Genomic DNA, 22,946 nt, shown 5'->3' with positions numbered 1-22,946 from the left:
CAGATTTAAACATTTATTAATTTTAATTTTGAAGTTTGTTATTATTTTGTATTAATATTTTTCAGGTTTCATATATTTCTCCATGTTCTTGAAAAATGCATTGGGTTTTAATGGGTTGAATTCTTACAGCATCATTTTATAGCCTAGGGCCTAGATTTAGACTGTGTTGTTCAATATAATAGTCATCAGACACAGGTACCTATTTAAATTAAAATTAAGTAAAGTTTACATTTCAGTTCCTGAAATGGACTAGGCGCATTTCAGGTATCCAATAGTCACTGTTGAATGGCTACCATTCGGTAATGCAGGTATGGAACATTTTCACCATCAGTAGGTTTTATGGGATAGTACTGATCTGGGCCAATCTCAGCCCTGGAAGTCCAGACACTGATGCTGTTTGCAGACTGCAAATTAGTTACGAAGTTTTGCAACGTCTTGTAATTGGATTGTAAAGAAGAGGAGCATGAGGAGGAGAGATGATGTTTGTAGACTGCTCTAGATGACGTTCTCCAAACAAGTGACGTAGAACTGATGCAAATTAAAAAGAACAGTCTGGAGGAAACTGTGAAGAATTAAGTGGGTGGGAAAGGTGATGCTAACTGATGGTTTTTCTAAAATTCAAGAATTTGAACTGAGAACTGTGCTCCATAGGGTAATGAGAGCCAATTTAGTCAAAGACAAGAAAATCTGACTCAGGTGTTTGTCTGCTTCATTGAGAGGGAGGAGCAGATCCCTTCAATGATACAAAGGAAAAAGCAACAGAACCAGCAACTGAGTGTGATAGGGGGAAAAGTCTCCTAAAAGACCAGAGAGAATGAAGTGGAGGTTCTACAGAGTTAGTGCAGCTGAGAAGGTCCTGTTTGTGAGAACGACGAGTCTTAGGAGGAAATGGAGACTTCAGTGCTTATCCTTTCCACTGAGAGGTGGTCAGACGGTGTCACCATTAGAAAACAGGGAGAAATGTGGGACTCGATGGAGTCAGGGGTCAGTGGGCAAATCATTCATAAAAAAACGATGGCTCAAGACCTGTGACAGATGGGCTTTTCAAAGAAGGAAGAAAATAAACAGCAATTCTTGTTTGGAGAGTGCTCTGCTCTGTGAGAGGAAGGAAAAGCAAGGCCAAAGGACAAGGTCCGTAAAGGTGAGGAATCCAGACAGGGACAGTTGTGAGAGGCAGTAGGAAGGGTTTAGGGGAAAGGAGTGCCATGAACAATCACAGGGAGAAAAAACTGAGACTAGAATAGAAAATAGTAGATCTTTACTGACAGCTACATCACTGAAAACCTTTATCATTCATAGTCCTTGAATATGAGGGCAAGAAAATGACATGGTTCCAGGGCATGATGGACCACATAGAAAATTCTAGAGTCAGGCCTTGTTGCAAGGAAGACACACCTATGCAGGGGCAGCAGCAGAGGGGGTGCGGTGCTACAGGTCAGTCTTTAAAAGAGCTGAGACCACTTTACGGTTATTCAACAGGAAGAACTGAAACGTGTAAAACACTGCACCGTTCCTAGAGGGCTTTGCTTGAGCGATGGCCTCATCTCAGCTCCAACACGTGTCCCATGAAGAAGGCACTGCTCTCACTCCCATTGCACACACGGACTGCGAAGGAACTGAGATGCGGAGATAGCTCTTTGTTTGGGATAATCAGTTTTATCTTCTGCCCCCCGCCCCCCCTCTTCCTCTGTCCACATTCCTAAGGCTGCACTTCATGGTTTTGTGACATGTTTCCTTTCCAATAATGGCCAGGTTCCACCTGTCTGTCCTTTTGAATATGCCATCAAATCTTGCTGCTTTAAATCTAATTGCTCTAGGACTATGTAATGCTTTCAAAGTTCCCTCTTGGCCAGGACAGAATAGAAAGAAAAGACTTTTCAAAGGTACTTTCCTGAGCGCATTTCTGTGTCACAAAATTGGTTTTTATATTGGCTGAAATCTATTAGGAGTACCTATGCCCAATGTAGGTTTTGTGGCTTTCTGATCTCAGTGAGGCTGTTTTGTCATAGAAGGAGGGGAAGAGTTCGAACCCCTACTAGTAGCAACACGCTTTGGAATCAAAAGGAAACTTGCGTGAAGGCAAAGCTGCACCTTACTAGTAGTTTCCACATAAAACCTGTTGAGAGAAGTATATTTCTTTAAGAGCAAAATAGGGCAACGATTCTTATTTGAGAGCTTTAATCAAAAGGTGTTCTCTCCCACTGGAGATGTGGATCAGAGACTCATACTTTTTATTTCCATTTCTGCTGTGTGCATGAGAGCATGTCAGAGGCAGAGGCAGTAAGTCTGACTTAGGCTTTTTTAAAGACTAAGGGAAAACCTTTAATTATCTTTGACGAACTGTTTAAAGAAGATGAAGAGCACCTCATCCTGTCACTTCTCTGGGTAAAGCTTTCCCGAGGCTGTTTCTCCTTCAGGGAAGAGTCTAGATCTCTTAGCTTGGCAGAGGGGTGTTCTCATCTGTACCCCTCACCTGCCTTTCCAGTTGCATCTCCTATCAATTTTAACCTGTGCTCTGCATCTCAGCCGCACAGCCAATCCCAAAGACAGACTCATTCTTTATGCCTCTGTCTTCAAAATCCACCCCACACTTCGCCTCCTCTGTGCATCTTTCAGAACTACCCGAGGCTGAGTCACTCCCCACCGTGCTCACACACAGCTTCCCGCAGACCCTCAGTGCAGGCATACCTTGTCCCGCTGAGCTTCGCCCTGCTGCGCTTCACAGATGCTGTCTTTTTACAAATTGAAGGCAAGTCCCTCCGCCAGCAAAAAGGCCACAACTAACCTTATTGCCATACTTGCTTTACTGTGGTTGTCTGGAACTGAACCAGCAATATCTCTGAAGTATGTCTGCATGATATTCATTACTCTCTTCAGTCATTATTTGTTTATGCATCCAGGTTTGAGCTCATTGGGGCAAAAGGTCCTGTCTTAAAAAATCGTCGTGGTTAAGTGACAGCCACAAAATATCTTAATACCATATATTATTTATTTTATAAACTAAGTTTCCGCAGAAGAGAGTTATGGCGGTATGATGGGAGCTGAGTGTATTAGAAAGGGGTAAGGTGTGAATTGGGTTAAGGAATGGTAAGTGAAGTAGGCATCTTGATGTCTGAAAAATTTACTCTAGTGTTTCCACTTTAAAATAGCTCATGGAGAGTTGATTTAATAAATAGTTTGGACTCAGTGGGATATTAATTGGTGTCTCATTCTCTGATAAAGCATAGGCGTTGAGGTTTGGATCACTTGAAGTAGGAATCTATGGCAGTGGTGAAATCATTCAGCCCCTTGGTGGAAGAACATGTATGGAAGAGGAATAAAGTCCCCTGGGTTGAACTTGAAGCCATAATGTAAATAGTGACAAGTGTTATAGTAACCAGAGCATAGCAGCCCAATGCAGTGACTAGTTGGGGGAAAATATATATAATTTCTTCCTTTGACAGTTAATGCCAAATTCTTTTAATTCTATTATAAGTTTTCTTCTAGTGCAGTTTATAATTATTCTAAATTAGTGAATTTTACAGGATGTTTTAAAGAACACAGACTCTGTAGGATGGTAAGGTTTTTTTTTTTTAAGTTTTATTGTGAACTTTGGGAAACATCGGGTTAAAAGGAATGAAAGTAGTTTCTTTACTACTGTTTTTCACACTTGATGCTGTATTATAAATCTCTGAGACATGTATGTGGTGCACAGTAGTTTTAAGTTTCCTTCACAACAGACCTCTTTCTCTCGTGCTTTCTTTATGACTTGAAATCTTAGTCCGTTTGGCTATTACAACAAAATGCCACAGACTGAGTGCTCTATCCACTGCAGAAATTTATTTCTCACAGTTCTGGTGGCTGAAAAGTCTAAGGGTCCAGGTGCCAGCACGGTCGCATTCTGGCGAGGCTCTTTTCCTGGTTTCTCAGCTGCATCGTCTTGCTGTGTCCTTATCTGGTGGAAGGGCCAGCGGTCTCTTAGGAGCCTCTTTTATAAAGCGCTCATCCCATTCATGAGGGTTCAGCTTTTAGGACCTACGCACCACCCACGTTCCCACCTCCTAATACCGTCACCTTTGGGGGTTAGGATTTCAACATAGTGTGTAAGGTTTGGGGGGGTGGGGGGCACAGCCTTTAGACTATAGCACTTGAGTATCTGCAAAGCTCTTACTGTTATGTTGGTGCTCATCTGAATATGAATATTAGAGGAATGTACTCTTCTGTCTTCTGTTGATTTAAAAGAAAAACCAAAAATATAAGCAAACTGAAAATACATGATCCTGTGAGATACTCATTCTTGCCTTGCTAGCAAAAGTGAGAAACTAGAGTCTGGGTACTTAGTTTTAATACACATATTTGCTTATAACAAAATGTGATAACTGATATAATATGTGGTGTAGTTAAAGGGAACTAAGTTCTTATAAAGCTCTTAATTTAGGACAGCATTTCCCAAAGAGTTTTTCACTTAGATATATTGAGAAAGAGAGAGCGAGCGACCATTTGCCTAGACAAGCAGTGAGCAACTGACGGATTGTAAGGAATTTTGAGCTAGAAAAATTCCAAGAACATCTCCAGGAGGCAGAAATGGCTGAAGCCTTCAGGCTACTGCTCAAAGGATTTGAACAGCCCTGATGTGAAAGTGTGCGATGTAAGTTAGATGTAGAGAGTGGGAGTGAGAGAGCAAGAAAAAGGGGGAGAGAGGAACAGAGAGAGAGAAATTCGTTTAGCTTAGAAGGCAAATGATTCATCTAGTTCCTTGAATGTATTTACTTTTTCTGTTCTGGTATGGAAAAATATTTTAGAACTGCTTTGTTTCTTAAAGTACACTGACGATTTTCTTCTTTCACAATAAACAAAAAAAGGTACCTTGGGCTTGATGGAAGACCTAAATCTTTCAAGAAGCGAGTTTACTTTGAACAATGACTACAGAATGGAAATACCAGTGTATTTCATATAAGTGTGTATTTAACCCAAAGAAGAATACAAAACGAAAACAACGAGGTATTGAATGAATTGTAGAATAATGCTTGTCCCTCTTTTAAAAGTTTCCTGATTGAATTTCATAGGATAGTGTGTACCTTTCCATTTTTGGCTGTTTGGGGGGTGGTCTTTTTATCTTCCTTGAAAGGACCAGACAGGAAATGATTCCTGCCACTAAGTCAAAGGGGGCAGATTTACAGGGTCCTCAAGATGTGACCAGGAAATCCTGTGTAGAAAAACGCTGCAGAAAAAGGAGGGAAAAATGTAGGCTGCTTAGGTTTCCTCAGACTTCCCCTGTCCCATTGGCAGAGCCATTTCAAATAAGGTCTCTCTCTCTCTCTCTCTCTCTCTCTTTCTCTCTCTCTCTCTCTCTCTCCCTCTCGTTTTAAACCATAGTTGTCAGCACCAAGGCTCCTGGGTTTGCTTGTCTCCTGTAAATGAAAACCTGAGGAGGTGGGGATTTCAGATACATTTTTCTCTCATTCTTGGGCCTGCCTGGTCCCAACAGGGGTGGTTGAATCTCCACGTGCAGCAGAAGGCATTCCTGCTTTGCAGGCTTCTCATCTCTTGCCTGATTGATACGCCATCAGGTAAGATGTCTGTAAGCTGCTCCTCAAAGACAGAAAGGCCATGGGCTCTGTGTTCTTTCCTGAACGACAGTAACACTGCCAGCCAGGAGGGGGCTGTCACTTCAGACTCCACAGCAAAGTGAGCAGCTGCAGCCGCCGCCCTGGGGAAAAACCAGACGCACCGACACTTTGAATGTACTTTCGGGTTTGCTAGGAATGTACAGACTTGTTGCAGTTGTTTTGCAGGATTCTGGTGTTTGAAATCTGTCACGAAGCCGGTTCCAATTTGGGTAATAATGTGATAACTCTGAGCATGAGGTGTCATGTACTAAATTATACTTGAGGATTCACACATTTTTACTAACAAGTTCTGTGAACCCCATGTTATAAATAAGGAAACAACGCAGTGTGTCCAAAGATACACGGTGAGTCAGGTCTATAAATGGTGATCCAGAGACTGAGCTATTCTGCAACAACTTCCAGCCATTTGTGTTTTACCTGTGACACATTCTATCCTTGGGGTGGGTGGGGGCCATGCATTACCACCTTGGAAGGAATAATTCAGAAGTTGTATCAATTGCTATAGAAAACTGTTATTTTATTTGAAAGAAAGCACTATTATTATAATTCAGGGACAAAAATCATGCCTTTTGTACCATATATGTTTGTCCCTGCTGGTTATTGGCTATTCAAACGGAACTCTGGGAATTCTCCTATTCCTTTTCTTTGTAAAGGAGGCCGATTTCGCATCCCCCTGATCAGATTATTTCTTTTTATAGCTGTGTCCCAAATTGGCTTTTTTTTTTGTCAATTTAGAAAACATGAGCATGACATTTTGAGATCATATCACAGAGTTCAAGGTTTTAAAGGACTTCTTTTTGGTTATATTAACCAAGAATCTTAACCTCCTACCTCCAAGTGGTATTGGATACTATTGGAACACAGTTAAATTCTTTGATCAGCTAATAAGGGTTTTCATCAAGCAAAATCAAAAGCAGGATAAACAAAAGCCTTAGTGTGCTGAACTACTACAGGAGATTTTACCTCTAAGGAAAAGGACACGGGCATGTTGCACAAGCAAGGGTGTTGTTTGCCGTGCTCTCCCTGCACCTCAGGCACCTGGGGCAGGGCCCGGCATGCAGTGGGAACTGCGTGATATTTATGGAAGGAAAGCGTGAATGAATGAATAAGCAAATGAATAAACTGCAGACTTTCAGGAGGAGCTTTTGATGTCATTCCAGGAAGAAGAAGGAAGAATACGGAGCCAACTCTCCTAGCTATTTCTTTTTACCTTACCTGTCATAAAAAAACATATGTTTCATGCATTCAAGAGGCTAAGATGGATCCTCCGCCCTCAAGTCATTTGCATAATAGTTACTGATTCCGATGGCTAGCTCAAGTCCTCGGGCCTTCTAATGACAGACATGTACTGAGGTGCCCTGGTAAGTGCTCTCTGACGCTGTTCCCAAGATTCAAAGAACTCCAACTTTGTGGTTTGCACGATTGTTTTTTATTGGGGGGTTTCCTTCAACTTTAACTCCTTATGTGTACTTGGTGTTCTGTTAGTATTATTGTCAAACCGAATAATACAAATTTTCAGACCGTTATGATAATATTTCCACTTAGCATAAATAGCTCTTTGATTCCTTTCTGCAGAGACGGATGCTTAGAGCATTTGCAAACGTTCCTTGTCAGCGAACGTCTTTTACACGGGCATTATAAATTTTTCCCCGTGTGTGTGTTTATTTTGTCTGTGGAGCCTAAGTGTTTTGTGTCTTTTTCTGACCCTTGGTTTTCTCATGAGTAAAATGGGGATGATCTTTGCCTTTTGAAGGGGTAGTGATTCTTGAGGGAGCGTATGTAGAAAACACTGAAACCGCTGCACGTTGTGAACGCTCTACTCGCAGTTGCCAATTATCAGTGTTGTGCAGAATCATTGTGCAGGCTGAGTACCAGGGACACTAACGGGAGGGGGGGGGGGGGGATAGCGACTTTACTCTCAAGCAGCAACACTCCCAGCATTGAAATAAAAGAAAATCATAATACAATTGTGTGATAACAAGTAAATAAATAAATACATGAATAAATCAAGTGCTTAGGAGCGAAGTGATTAACTTCATCAAGGATACTCCAGGAAGACCTCCTAGTGGGAATTTTGACTCCAGGGTTGAAGAATGGGAGGCAGGCGAAGGCAATTGAAGGGTCGCTTCAGTCAGTGGAGACAGATTTGCAAAGCCTTGATAACATGCGGTATTCGTGAACTAGAAGTTCAGAGTGGCTGAAATCTTTGATGAGGGTTCAGGTAAAGTGGAGGTTGAGGAGCCGTAGTCGAAGAAGTGGGGGCAATTTTTCAAAGACAGATTGTGAAGGAACTTGCATAGGAAGCTAAGCCATTTGATTTAATTTTCTGTAATTGGATCTGCATTTTAGGAAATCAGCTTGGGAGGCAGTGTGAACGATAACATCGTGGTTCAAAGGATGATGTCTGGAGCTAGACTCATGGGTTAAAGTCTTGCCTCTGCTCTGTATTAGTTATTTACTGGTGTTGGACAGGTTAATGCACGCCCAGCTCTGTTTTCCCAGCTATAGAATGGGGATAGTAAAAATACTCCCCTCTTGGAGTAATGTGAGGTTTAAACCGGTTAGGGTCCGATTAGAACAGTGTCCGGCACACAGGATGTGTTACAAGTAGGTGAGGTGTGATCACAATGTAAAGTGGAAGGTGGAGAGCGTGAGGAGCCAGGGAGAGGCTTGCCGATGCAGCAGGTGAGGATCGTGTCTGAGCCTGGCCCTCATTTTACCGACTTCAGCGATGCAGAAGGACATCTCTGGTCCAAAACATAGAGACATCCGAATAAAACAATGTTTGTTAAAACATTGGTAGGTTTGAAACATTAGTGAGTTAATGATAGTTGATTTTGGGGAAGCAATTACTGCTCAACACCCTTTTCAGTATTGTTCAACAAAATGGGTTAATTGTGCAAAGAATGTCTGCTACATTTTAACCACTAATGAATACAGAGACTGTCCTTACTCATTTATGCATAAAATACTCTGACCAGGTCCATACTTTACAGCTTTACTTTGAATTTGCTTGGTCACCAGGTTTTCTGTTTTCTAGTACAAAATTGTCTTGATGGTACAGAAACCTCTCTCTGAAAAATTAGGGCTGGCACGTGTGATGTTTAGGTTAATCAAATTAGCAGAGTCGGCACATACATACAATCAATTTCTTTACAAATTTGTTAAACTGTCCTGAGAGCTGGAACTCTACTGCAAATAATGAATAAGCAAATTTTGTGTTTCTGAATATACTTGAGCAATAAAAGGCAACAGCTAAGAATTCTGGGTTTTGCGGTCAAACTGCTGATCACTAGTTGTGTGAGTCAGTCAAGTACCCTTTCCTGCCTTCCGGGGTAAAAGGGTGATGGTAAGATGACCTTGCTCAAGTGATTTCTGATGCATAAATTAACTCCCGCCTACGGTGGACAATACCCGGGAAACTCCTCAAACAGTGTTAGATTTTATTAGAATTTGACAGTGCCTTGCTGCTATTAATAAACCATTAACTATTCTGTATATGATAAAGCTTTGATATGGGGATCTGATTAGTAGAGTTTTCTGTTTGTGAAAAACTTTAATAATGGAGGACTTGTAAAATTAGAACAGGAGAAAGTCATTTTCAGCGACCTTCTGCGTTTCAGACACTTAGTCTGCACAGCTGCCTTGCAGGGTGGTAATTATCTTTTTTATTTCGGAACTGAGATGGGGGAAATCTTGTTTCAAGAGCCACACAGTGGCAGAACCATATTTAGGTCCCCCAGTCCCTTATTTTTACCTTCTCGTGGAAAATGTGATTAGGCCATAATATTGATTGTATGGAGTTTACCTTTTCTTCCTTTTGATACTTCAGCTAGTTCAAATGATTGAAGCAGGTCGTAACCTGATCTACTGCTGCTGTGTACTTGACTATGCCGGGAACAACTTGTGAAGTAATTATGGTTTTCATGATTTCTGGTCGATCTCTGATAAATTGCCAATAGACAGTTTCAAGGTGTGACTGATGAAATTGTGGTTGGACACAAAGGTGGATAGGTAGATGTAAGCACCAGGAAAAATGAAGGCCAGTTAGGTTGGACCATAAATGGATAAAAAGCCAATTTTTCTGAGATTCACAAAACTTGAGCATTTATAAAACCTTAGGAATATCAACCAGGAGAAATTAAGCTAGAAGGATACAACATAAAGGAAAACAACCCTGCGCTCCCTAACATTTTTAAATACACAAAATGACACATCCTGTTACACTGAGAAGCCTTTGAAATACTTGGACGTATTCTCGTATGTGAGTTGACATGCTGTTCTGTAACTTGCATTCAAAAGAAAGCATTTCATGTTAAGAAAATTAGCTTATATTGTTTTTAGAACAATGATAAATTACTACATATTTAAATCTCTGCATACAGACTCAATTTTTTGCTGTCTTCTGGATTTATTATATAATTTAGATTATTTTGGTTCAGAGTTTGCTTGTTGAAAATTTGGTAATTTTAGCTTTAAGGAGGCTGGAGTTTTAGTTTAATCCTAGGGCGCCCTCTTCTGGTTACTGGTAGGTTTGAGAAATTTTGAATGTTACGAACTGATTCCAAAATTTGTGCCACAATTTCTTTCCATATTCTCATAATTAAATTTCTGAAAGGTGACTGTAAGTCACTGCGTTTTTCGAATCCCTCGGAGGAGGAAAGAAAGAGAAGGAAAGGCTAGAAAGACACTGGTTTTTACCTAGTGTTTATTACGTGCTAACTTGTTTTATGTATTTTGTTTTTATTAGCTGTCTCAACAACCCTGTGGTGTTAGGCATTGATTTTTAGTTATCCTGATAGAATAACCACACTACCTGTCTTCTAGACAGTCTTGGTAAACTCCCGCTGTCCAGGGGTGATTATTAACAGTGTCCCCTTTCACTCTTCAAAATACCCCAATTTGAACACCATATGTCCTTCTAGTATAATTATCGGTGTTTTACATTTGGGGAAACAAAGTCCCAGGGAAGTTCAGCACCTTGCCCAAGGCGGCCAGCGTATATACGTTGCCAGGCAGGGACTGCGAGGCCACCCTGCCTGACCCCGGAGCCCCCACTCGTCCTGCTGCGCCGCGGTCACATCTGTCGCTGCATCTTCAGTATTTCCTCAGGGCCTTCTTGACTCTCCCTTGCCTATCGAGGCATAGGATGTATTGCTTGTCTTACAGACTTTAGAGGCTAAGTCACAACTGTGATTAAACTTTACACATAAAATATAATTCCATTTTCAAAATGAAACACAGATCTCGCAGGCGCGACTGGTCATGAATGCTAACAGCTTTTATTAACTGCTGCATTTTTGTTGCTTTGTAGAGTGATCACCATACAGTGCTTTACTCGGCCGTACCCCAAAGCTCTTGCAAGACTGAAAGGCTGTATTATCTTCGTTTAATATTCCGCCCGTTCAATAGTCCTCTATCAGACTCGGGGGTTAACCTTGATGAACAATAAATCCACTAATGAGTTCCTGGTGAACCTGTGTCATTGTCAGAGTGGAGAGAATGCTTTGCGTTAATACTTTCCACCTTGGGATTTCCGATGTGTAGGTGCTTGAAATTGCTCCTCAGGACCGCTGTCCACAGGGGAGACATGGTCCAACGCAGAGTCTTCGGCGGAGGCTGGAGAGGGGGCCGAGGTCTGAATGTGAAATGCGTGGCAAGGGCGTCCTTGGGGACAAACTGACCAGAAGGCCGCCTTCGGGGCACATTGGGGTGCGCACGGAAAGGGAAGTAGGTTCTCACCCTGCTTCGGTTTCTTTTTAGAAAAAAGAGGTAGACATCTCTATCCTTCTAATACGTAAGGATCAAATCAGGTTGTTTACATGAAAGCATTTGTCAAGCGTCATGTAGTATTATCATAAAATGTGTTCGGTTGGTTAACTTTTCAATTTGTATATTGGTTATTGAATCCCAATCTAGTTTTTGTCTCATTTCAGTTAAACAATAGGAGTGAAATACAAGAACAAAATTGATTTTACGTATTTCTAGCAATTCCCTGATTTTTGCATAGGAATTATCTATAATAATGATAACATTATTTGAGTTTTAAATATTTTATACACATTCTCTAATCTTTATAATAACCCCGAGGGATCATTAATCAGTGGGCCATTATTTATTTATTTTTGCCTGCCTAGAATATCACCCAGCCTTTTTCAGAAAGCATTTTCCCCTAAACTTGAACCTAATGGCTTGAATGAGGGCTGGCATCTTCTAGGGCTGGTCCCCAGGCTATCAGTGATTCCTGTTGCTGTTGTTTTTAATTTGAGAGTAGAGAGCTGAACAATCAGCTGCTTCTGGGTAGTGGAGTTGGGTAGTGTGAGCTTGACTGTGTTCAGGGGCAACGTGGAGGAAGCCAGTCTGAGGGAGTGAAGCTGGCATAAAAGCAAGTGGAGACTAGACGTGGGTACAGAGAACGAGAACGTCAGATAACCTGAAGTTTGAGACTAGTCATCCTGAGGCCCTGCCTTTTCAATTACGTGGTTATGTAAGCCAATAAGTTTTCCATTTTTACCACATTGAAGAGGTTCTGGCTGCTTTAAACTGATAGATTATCGGCTATGGTGGATAAGTGCCGTTTGACAGGTGAGAAATTTAAAGCTCAGAGAGGTTGAGTAATGTACTCATTTTCTCCTAGCTAGTGAGTGGGAGACACGGATTGGAACCCAGTTTATTCTTTGGTTTCTGAACCACTGCTGATCTTTCCCTGATAGTTTGCCTTTCCCAGCTGGCACGGAGGATGGAACGGGGGGTAGAGGAGCTGGCAACTTGCACTTGCATGGACCACCATGGACCCTCTTTCCCGTTAGGAGGTATTCTGAGCAGCAAGAAGAAGGTATTCAGGTGGTGGAAAGGGTGATGATGTCCTTAGAAGGTGAAGATGGGCTGGATGAAATTTAATCTTTCAGGTGAGAAGTGAAGATCTTCATTGTAATTTTCAACTGCACATATACAAATTTCTCTTTAATTGGAGGGTTTCGTAATGTTTTTCTGGGCCACTTACTTCTGAATTAGCAGTTATTCTTTAATAAGTGATTAACTGTTAATTATTAATTGCTAATAAATGATTTTCATTAAAGAAATGGTACACCAGTCCCTAAACTTTTGTTTTTTAAGTTTGTGTGGTTGACACAAGATTTCCTCTTAATTTCCAGGATTTTGTCAGTCAAAATGAACGCATTGATACCACAACATATTTGACAAGTCAAAATGTAAAAGATGAAGTAGAGTATTTCTTTACGCCAAGCTTGGGGCACATTTTTTGGGTCCTTCCTTTTCATATACCTACCAAATGCACCCTTAATTATAAAAAGTGGTGGCAGATCCAGATATTCAATATCCTCTTCACCTCTGGTTTAGGAATTAGGAGGCAGGGTTCTAAAATACAGTCATTTTTTCAAAAAACTTTAGGTCCCAAACTAGTTTGGTCAGGCAAAACAAAACAGAAACCCCCCAAATGAAAAGAATTTATGACCTGCTTATTTCATGTGGGTTTTATAAAGGCAGAATGATTTAAGAAATATGAAGTCTTTGAAGTACTACAACAATAAAGCAATACTTTTTTCAACCATCCAGTTGAAGACTGTGGGAGAGACTCTCTCCTGTGTTGTTGCTGTTCTTGGGTGGAATTGGACACACACTGATTTAGAGCAGGACCTGAGGAGTGGACAGCGTGGGGGAGTGTGTGTGTGAGGGCCTGGTTGGGTAGCGGTGGAAACAGGGCTGTACCGTGCAGTGTGGCTTGTTTCAAATGCTCAGGGACAATGCCACTTGATGTTTGCAAACTAGTTCTAGTTTATCAATAAGTACATAAAATACAGGCATTTTAGGCAAAGTTCTTAACTGAAGTAAATCTGCAACAATCAGGATTTTTGAGCAGCTATGCTGTATATCTGCTTTAGTTTCTTTTCTCAACCACAATATTTAAATAGTTCTGGAGAGCTATAATCGTCGAGTCTTGATTTTCTAAATGTAGACACCCTTTGGAAAATTATAGGAAAATGGCAATTTTGGAAATTGAATTATAATTTCACGTGGAGTTGGCAAAGGAATCAGCGAAAAATCCTGTAGAGTGATGGCTCGTTGTCATAATTGTGTTCCTAAGTTATTTCTCTTTCAAATTTGGATACGGCTTGCTCTACTGTGGGAATACAAGTCTTAAGCTAAGATATTCTCCATCATATCAGAAATAAAGATTGTAAGCCAATACAAATTACTGTTTAAAAAGTTGATTTTCCTATAGTGTAGCTAGGAGGGAAATTACTACGTTTTGTCCCAGCAACCTAAACTACGATTTTAAGCCTGCTACAAAGGTGTGGACCAGAGCTTGGCCAGCTAATGAATAGAGACCCTGATGTCCATATATGGCTAATAAATTTAAATTCATTAAATTAAGTAAAATTAAAAATTCAGCCCCTCAGTCACACTAGTTCATGTGCTCGGTAGCTTTCTGGGATAGGCACAGGTAGAGACAGAACATTTCCGTCATCACAGAACATGGTGCTGGACAGCACTGGGCTAGGTTTACCCACCGCTGGAAGGTCTTAGGAAGATGACTCGATTTCTCCTCCGGGGGTTCAAGTCTACTTCAAAGCTGTTGTCCTCAGTTGTTGTGTATCAGATGCTGATCTTTAGGACTTTCTTTGGAACAGAATCCAATCCTCATGATGGTTTTAGAAGTGACTCCGGCTTAGACTAGCAATGTCCAATGAGACAGATTATTTCTGGTTCAGACCTATTCATTCCCCCAACAAATCCAAAGGCAAGGTGTACCATAAGCTTTGGGGGTAAGATGTCAGGTAGAATATCTACTCCTCATTGTAAATGATTTCTGAAAATTGGAGTCTCGTGAGGCCTCTTGGTCCCTAACTCTGGATAATGTCACATAAATGTCTTTATCTTTTTGCAGTTATAATTTTTATCTGTACCAATAGGATCAATCATAGTCTAGACTGTATGATTTGAATGTGTTTGGTCATTAATTCCTTTGTTCCTTATTTTAGTGACTAGCACAAATTCCAAATATCACCTGTCATCTTCTGTGTTGTGTTTGATTGCGGGCCAGATTTACGTTCAAATGAAGTAACACTTTACATTGTGTTTGCTACCCCTCAAGTTTCCCCCTTGCTCCCCAGGAAGGAACCTAGAGTTTTCTATCTGCTTTACCTTAAGATTAAATGCTGACTGGTAAGTTCCTTTATGCCCTGGAGAGTCTGTCTTTAACTCTCTCCATTACGTGCAGTTACACTCGCCTGTTATTTAAGAGAGTGGGAATTAGCTGAGAACTGCAGTGTTGTGAGCAGCGATGTTACAGGGTGGTGCCCACCCAGTGGCATCTCACACAGGGGTCCTTACCCGCTGGTCGATGGTTCTCAGGGAGCTTGGTGAAACCTTCGTGGTGTGAACAAACCCACTTATAAATGTGCTTTTATCATATCCTCAGAATGTCCTTGGTCCTGAAAAAAATGACAAGAACAACCGGCTGAGTTGAAAGGAAAGGTGGAATAAGGGAAGATTGAGATGTTCGGTTTCATCTGTCAGTGAGGTAATTCAGCTGCTTCGTCCTGAGCCAGCTCCCCTGGATCCTGGCTCTCTCCCAGCCTGGGACGGTCGCATTCCTGCCACCCCCATTGTACTTCTCCTCCTGATCAACACAGTTCACTTCTCATTCCGGGAAACTAAGTGCATCATTTTCAGCACTCTTAACATTTTTTAATGGCTGATTTCATTGTATATTTTTCTTTATTAAGTGAGGGTCTGAGATGACTGTGAGTCTAAGAAAATTAAGAAGTCTTCTGTGCCCCAGCCCTGTCAGCTGATCAGTGGTTCCAATTTGTCTGCAAAGATTTTAGCTTATAAATCGGTGAGTGGTCAGTACAATTTTTTTTTAAAGACATGTTACCTGGTAGACAAATATGCTAACGTGAGGAAAGGACAGTTTGTGCGTGTGTTATTCAGTCCCTTAACTACTGCTTCTCTCACTGCTATCCCTGTTCGTATCAGCTCTATCTGTTAGGAAAGGCATGCCAGGAGAGGGAGTTTTATAAATCATCTCTGATGGAAATTGGTGCCCTCCTTTTTCTTTCTCTGCATTGATAATTAATTGTTAAGCATGAATTCCCAGCCTTTGTCCCTCTCTCTCATTTTTTTAAAGGAAGAAAATGTTATGCATTCAGTTGTGTCATTATAGTATCATAGCAGACATATAGGATGTGCACCAGAGTTAGGAAGTTGGAGTTTTGAAAACTCAGTCACATGTAATTCCATTATTAATTGTCTGGTAATCAGAGTATCTATGAAGCATCAACAAACGTTCACTTGTTACTGTGAAACTATCTTTTGCAATACATGTATGTTTGTACAGAATAGCATACTTTCAGAAATGAGTTACTTTAGCTAATTATTTGTTAATTGCAGTTTGATTACATGTCTCTGATCAATGACCTTCTTTGCCTTTTCAATTTAAATGTTGAAGATAAATATATGAAACATTTAAATATACAAAGTATACAAAAACATGTTTTTATGTAGATTTGTGTACTCAAATGTTTTTTTTTTTCATATATTCAGGGACTTAAATCCAAAACACACTCCAAATTCAAGAAATCTTTGAAGCTGCTGCTGCTGCTGCTGCTGCTGCTGCTGCTTCTTCTTCTTCTTCTTCTTCTTCTTCTTCTTCTTCTTCTTTTTCTCCTTCTTCTTCTCCTCCTCCTCCTCCTCCTTCTCCTCCATTTCCTCCTCCTCCTCTTTCTCCTTCACTTTCACCTTCTTCTTTTATTATGTATTAGTTTCGAGCATATAGCTTAGTGGTTACAATCATATACTTTACAATGTGTTCATCTTGATGTTTCCAGTACTCCACCTGGCACCACACATAGGTATCTCAGTATTATTGACTGTACTTCCTATGCTTTACTTACTGCCCCATGACTATTTTGTAACTACCAACTTGTGCGTCTTAGCCTCTTCTTAGCCTTCACCTCTGACTCCATGCCCCGATGCCACATATATATGAGAGAAATGTCAGAGGTTTTACTGCCTATGTTTTCTTGTAGGATTTTTATGGTTTTGTGTCTTACATTTAAGTCTTTAATCCATTTTGAGTTTATTCATGTATAATGTGTAAGGAGGTAGTCCAGTCTCATTTTTCTTCAGGTATCTGTCCAATTTTCCCACCACCATTTACTGAACAGACTGTCTTTACCCCATTGTATGTTCTTGTCTCCTTTGTCAAATATTAATTGACCACATAGACATGTGTTTATTTCTGGGCTCTCTATTCTGTTCCACTGATGTGTCTATTTTTATGCCAGTGCCATGCTGTTTTGATTACTATGGCTTTATAGTATAGTTTGATATTGGGTAGTGTGATTTTTCCAACTTCATTTTTCTTTCTCAAGATCGCTGAGGCTATTCAGGGTTGGATTTTTGTGTGTGTTTGTGTGTGTGGTTCAATATAAATATTTGGATGATTTGTTCTAGTTCTATGAAATATGTCATTGGTGTTTTTACAAGAATTGTGCTGAATCTGTACATTGCTTTGAGTAGAATGGTTATTTTTTATGATGTTAATTCTTCCTATCTATGAACACAGTATATGTCTCAATTTATTTCTATCTTTTTTGATTTCTTTCTTTAGTGCCTTATACTTTTCTGAGTTTTGGTCTTTTGCCTTCTTGGTTAAATTTATTTCTAGGGTTTTTTGTTTTGATTATACATGGGCTTGTTTTCTTACTTGCCCTTTCTGATATTTCATTATTGGTCTATAAAAATGCAACTTATTTTTGCATATTAATTTTGTATTCTGCTACTTTACTTCTATCAGTTCTAGTAGGGGTTTTTTGGTGGAATCCTTAGGGTTCTCTCATTATCATGTGATCTGCAAATAGTGATGATTTTACTTCTTCCTTTTCAATTTGGATGCCTTTCATTTCTTTCTTGTGTGTGATATTTGTGGCTAAGACTTTCAGTACTATACTGAATTAGAGAGGTGGAAGGAAACATCCCTGTCTTGTTCCTGATCTTAAGAGAAACGCTTTTAGCTTTGCCCCACGTGGTAAAATACTAGCTGTGGGTTTGTCATGTATGGCCTTTATTATGTTGGGATTTTGCAGGTGCTTCTTTCTTTATGTTCTTTCAAGGCCTAGAAAAGTGTTCCTCAGAATGGAGAATGGTCTCCTTCCTTTCTTCTTCCTAGTTATTTATCCCTTTCCAATTTTCTTATTGATTTCTGACTGCTGATAGACTTCTTTCCCTTTCTTTATTGGAAAACTGTGATGACAAGATATTTGGCCTTTTTTATCAGCTGGTCTGAGGTTTTTATATTGAAAGTGTTTGACTATATACAAATATTAATATTTATCTGTGGATTACTCTGGGGGAAAGATGAAATGTAGAATGACTTGTGAAATAATGTAAAATTTTTACAATAGACAAGAGCAAATGAAACAGTTTAGCCAGTTTAATTATTCTGGATGTTTTCTGTAAAGTAGGGAGTATATTAGATTTTTACCCTTTGTTAACTAGAATACTGGCTTTTTCTGTATTTCTTTATTCATTTATTTGAAATAAGATCCTGCAGGAGAAAGTTAGAGAGTCTTGGACAGTTATGGATGCAAGAATCCTAAAAAAGGAAGCTAGACAAAAAGAAACTATTTATTCCTTGAATGAAGATGATGAAACTGAAGTTCTGAACTGAAGAAGATACTATTCAAGATACATCAGTAAGAGTTTCCATTTTGCCCATTTTTGTTCTTCCAGGGGATGTGAGGCAGGCTGGGACTGTGTTATTGTCATGTGTTGAGAGGTAGTTCTTTGAGTTCTGGAGACACAGCTCTTTGAGGGGGTCCTGAGACACCAGGCCTTTCGTTTATCTGGTGGGTGTGAGACAGAGTGGCTGCTCAGAGTGCACGTGGGTGTTCCCTCTCTCTGAGTCGTCTCATGTGGCAGGACTTGATACTTGGCTTCGTTTTGAAGTTTGAAACTTACTAGCTAGGAAAATGCTTAGATCAATGTGACCAAGACAAGTTTTTTAATTTACTCTATTTTATTTTTTACTTCCATGGTGATCATTTTTCTGAGTGCCAATTTTAGATTATTTTTAAGTGCCACATATGCTCCCTGGAAGTAACTTAGGGGATAAGAAAAACGACTTGTGCTTGTTATATTGCTTTATGTTCACTGAGCCCTTTGAAGCTGTCCTTTTGTATTATACCCATTCGATCTGGATAGTGTGTGTCCGTGGCATCTCTACCCAGGAGGCTTAGCAACTAGCCGAGAGTGCCTGAAGGTTCAGGAGCTAAAATTAGAAGATAATAAATGGTGGTTAAGTTAGAAACCAGGGTCTTTATATAGATTTATTGCCAGACTGTGTGCTACCCTGCATAGTTTCAGTTTGCAAGCCTTGAAAAAAATGTTTTTCTTCTGTGGTGCTGTATTGCAGTGTTTGTGGCTGTTTGTCCGTGCTGAAGGGGCAACGGGGAAAGTGGTTAAATGTAGTGGTGGCGGTGGTCATGGTTTCTTTCTTTCTCCTGATGGATTATGTGTAGAATGTAATCAATACCATACCATCTCTAGTAATTCTTTAATTCAATTCAGTATAGTGTAGTTAATTTAAGAACATGAATTTTAGAGTCAGACCCGGGTTATAATTATGGCTCCATTACTTGAGAATCATTTGACCTCAGTATAATGGCCCACTCACAGTAGGAAGATTAGCGTGATGAAACGCATGAGACCAGGAAAGTAGGACACCTTCTCATGATATCAAGCAGTTGGGTTGGTGTACTGCTCATATACAGATTAGTGCTAGAGGGTTGTATCTAATAGAGAACCTGTGTTTTCTCTTTTAATCTTCACAGCAACCTAATGAACAGGCACTCTTGTTATTTTAATAATATAGATAAGGGAATTGTGGCTGAAAGACTTTCATTAGCCTATGCAAAGTCACGCAGCTACCCTGACTGGTGTGGCTCAGTTGGTTGGTGTCATCCTGCAAAGCGAAAGGTTGCCAGTTCAATTCCCAGTCAGGGTACATACCTAAGTTGTGGGTTTGGTCCCTGGTTGGAGCATGTATGGGAGGCAACTGATCAATGTTTCTCTCTCACATCGATGTTTCTCTCTCTCTCTTTCTCCCCCCCTCTCTCTAAAAAACAAATTAATAAAATACAAAATAAAACAAAGTCACACAGCTAGCAACTAGCAGAATTTGAACCCAGGGCTGTCCTACTTCAGACTCTGTGACTTTACATGCTATTCTAAATTAGGAAGGGCTTTGTGTGATAATCTGAAGTGTTTATCTTTAATTTTGAAAGCAACATGGAGTCATTTGTAGTTTTGAGGAGCGGAGTGGCATTGGGCTGTGTTTTAGAAGATTAATGTGACAGCTGGGTATAGGATAGACTGGAAGAAGAAAGGATTAGAGTTGAGGGGGCCAATTCATTTGGTTCCAAGCAGAAAAAAAGCAGCTGTGGTTATCTTAGGCAAAAAGGAAATTTATTGATGGAGCAATGGAGAAGGAACAGTGAAAAATGGCTTACGTTCAAAGGGCATAGATGTGCATCTTTTCTCTTTTAAACTTTTTGCAGTCACTCACATACCCTCTTTGCCTGTCCTTTACTGTCTGCCCCCAAATATGCAGAGTACTCTTTCTCAGACAGAGGGACTAGTGTGTATAGGCCAAGGAATGTTGTCACATCCTACACTTTTCCCATGTATAAAAGTGAGAGTTATTGATTTACCCTTTAATAGATGAACAAGAAAAACCTAAGATGGTTTTCATTAGAATTTTCACATTGCTATTAAATGACTCAAGTAAGCAGGGTCTAAAGACAGAAAACTTAGAAAAAAACCATTGGGTTTCTATACTACTCTTAATCTACCGTACATTTCTCTCTTAATTTTTGGTTGGAATTAAAAAAAGAAATACATAAAAGTAGAATATTTTTGTAAGTTGAATACATGGCATCAACAGGCTGACAGGAGCGAGTGAATACTGGATCACAGGCTGTCTCTCACACAAGCCTCTTAGTTTCTTGGAACAAAGGTGCATGTGCTTTTCCTTTTACCCAAAGCCAGACTGAGAACTTGACGTATAACCAACGGAGATTCTTACCAGCTGGTAGGCATACACGTCTGGATCTTAGGAGAATTTTAAAGCTGAATATACAGACTTTTGATTGGTCAACTCATGAGGCTGGGTAAATAATCCCCAAGTAGATTTTTAGAGTAAGAAGAGGAAGGAAAGGTCAAGAGCAGACTTTCAAGATTAGTTGGAAGAAAAGAAGAACCAGGGCAGAAGTGACTCACAAAGTATGACAATTAGCAAGAGTGTTGTTTCTGAAGCCAAAGAAGGATACAGAGTTGAGAAAGTGATGGTCAGATGTTGCTGAGAGCTCAGATAGACCCGGAAGCAAGGGGTCAGTAATTGGGAGGCTTTGGGTGACTGCAGAGGATGATTTCAGTAGGACTGTTGAGTCAGTAGCTGGATTAGATTGAAGAATAATTGAGTTCTAAGCAAGGAGCAGTAAGACAATTGACAATTATTTCATGGAATTTAGAGGTGAAAGGGAAGAAAGATATAGATAGTAATTTGTGCAGGGAAAGGCATAAAAAGATTTTGTTTAGGAAGGCTGAGCCTTGAGTTTATTTAAAGGATGCAGGTATGAATTCAGAGGAAAAAGAAGATTGAAATGATAAGAGAGAGGATTCAGATAATGAAGTTCCAGGAGAGGTTCTGTAAATGTGATCAAATGCAAATGGGTACAGTGTGGGTTGAGGGGCACTTTTTAAAAAATCTGAAACAGGAAGGTAGTGAAACGCAGTCTTAGGAGTATGTGGTCCTGTTGTGAAAATCCTCCCATGTTGGATATGTGTTAATGCAGGCATCTTTCTCGCTAGGCAGCAGCAGCGGCCCTTTCCTCCCTGATTCATGCTTCGGATGAATTAGACCCGGTGCCCATAGTTTGATTGGCCTTTGACAAAAGAGCTAATCCTCAAGTTGGCATGGCTTTTCCTTGTATCAAGGACACCTATAAGGTAAAACCCACAGGTCTTTTGCCGATTTTTTTTCCCTTCAGATTCTTTATCCTAAACAGTGTTTCTCAGCTGTTAACATCTGTGGGAATCACTTGGGGGAGGTTGTTACACTGAAGATTCTGATTCTGCAACTCTGCGGTGGGGCGTGGGACGCTGCATTTTCCCCAAACTCCCAAGTAATGAAGGTTGCAATGAAAGAACATAAATTAGTACAAGTATGGAAAGGAGCTTTTCAGCAAATCAGTAAAGGTTGACTGTGACCTCCTGTTTGCCCAGTCCAGTGACTCTCTTGGTCCCCATCCTCTGTGATGCCTCAGAACCTAATGGGAATAGAGATGACCTCTGTTTTTTCAATAACCTTTATGTACTATGGATAAAGGTTGAGGATGTGATTTTGTGTGATCCTTGTGAAATTCATCTTATTTAGGGCTCTCCTACTTAAAATACTGGTCTATATTCCTTTCCACTTCCTGTTTCTCAAAGAACTTCCTGTGGCAGGGCTGGAGAAGAGACCACAAACACCTTGCCTTGCATAGCAGCTTTCTGGTCGCACTGCCTTGTCCCATTTGATGCACAGGCCATGCGTTTTGCAGGTGTTCTTTGAAAGTCTTTCTCTGAAGCATGTCTTTTATGTGTCATAGTACCTGTACTGTTTTGCAGCTGCGTCCAGCTGAGAGTGGAAATCAAAACACCCCACTTTCTGTGAAGCAGCACTAAGCCATCTGATTTTCAAAATGCTTTTGTTGTGTTACTTTCACAGCATTCGGGGCCAGTTTGATACTTCTCCACTGATTTGGTTGTTTTTTCTTTTACCTCCTTTCTTTCCCACTAGTATTTGGTATATGTGCAGCTGCTTTGCATAGGAGACTTGCGGCAATACATGTTTTCATCCTTGAAAAATAATAAGCAATCCAGTCCCACGGGTGAGTTTATTTCTGTTTTATTCACTGATTGGCTCTAAATGTCCAAGTCACATCAAACACAATATTGATGAAGATGGTCCACCATGTGTTTTTCCCAGCAGTAGGGGTAAGTTTGCTCTAAACCCTCCAAGCAGTTTGTAGGTTCCCCCTTCTGTCTTAGGGCTTGGATCTGGGGAGCAGCTTGCTAGCAGTGGATGTACATTCTCTAGTAGTGAGCAGGTGTGCCCTCTCCTAAAGTGAGTTGGCCTACAGTATCAAACCTGGGACTTTAGTGTCCTACATAAAATATATTGTAACTTTGGCTTGAAAAGTAATAGTGCTGGAAATTACCTTTTCTCTTTGCCCTTTCTTTGTAGTTTACAGTGACAGTTCAAGTCCC

The 22,946-nt window shown here is 40.3% G+C and overlaps 1 pseudogene; it reads left to right on the top strand.

Annotated features, from left to right (window-relative positions):
- Positions 1-22,946, top strand: part of LOC112297239 (X-ray repair cross-complementing protein 5-like) — a 49,809-nt pseudogene that overhangs the window by 766 nt on the left and 26,097 nt on the right.

The sequence above is a fragment of the Desmodus rotundus genome, chromosome 11 (assembly GCF_022682495.2).
Source record: "Desmodus rotundus isolate HL8 chromosome 11, HLdesRot8A.1, whole genome shotgun sequence".
Taxonomy (NCBI): Eukaryota; Metazoa; Chordata; class Mammalia; order Chiroptera; family Phyllostomidae; genus Desmodus; species Desmodus rotundus.
The sequence above is the reverse complement of the archived record's forward strand: the minus strand, read 5'-3'. Positions and strand labels throughout refer to the sequence as shown.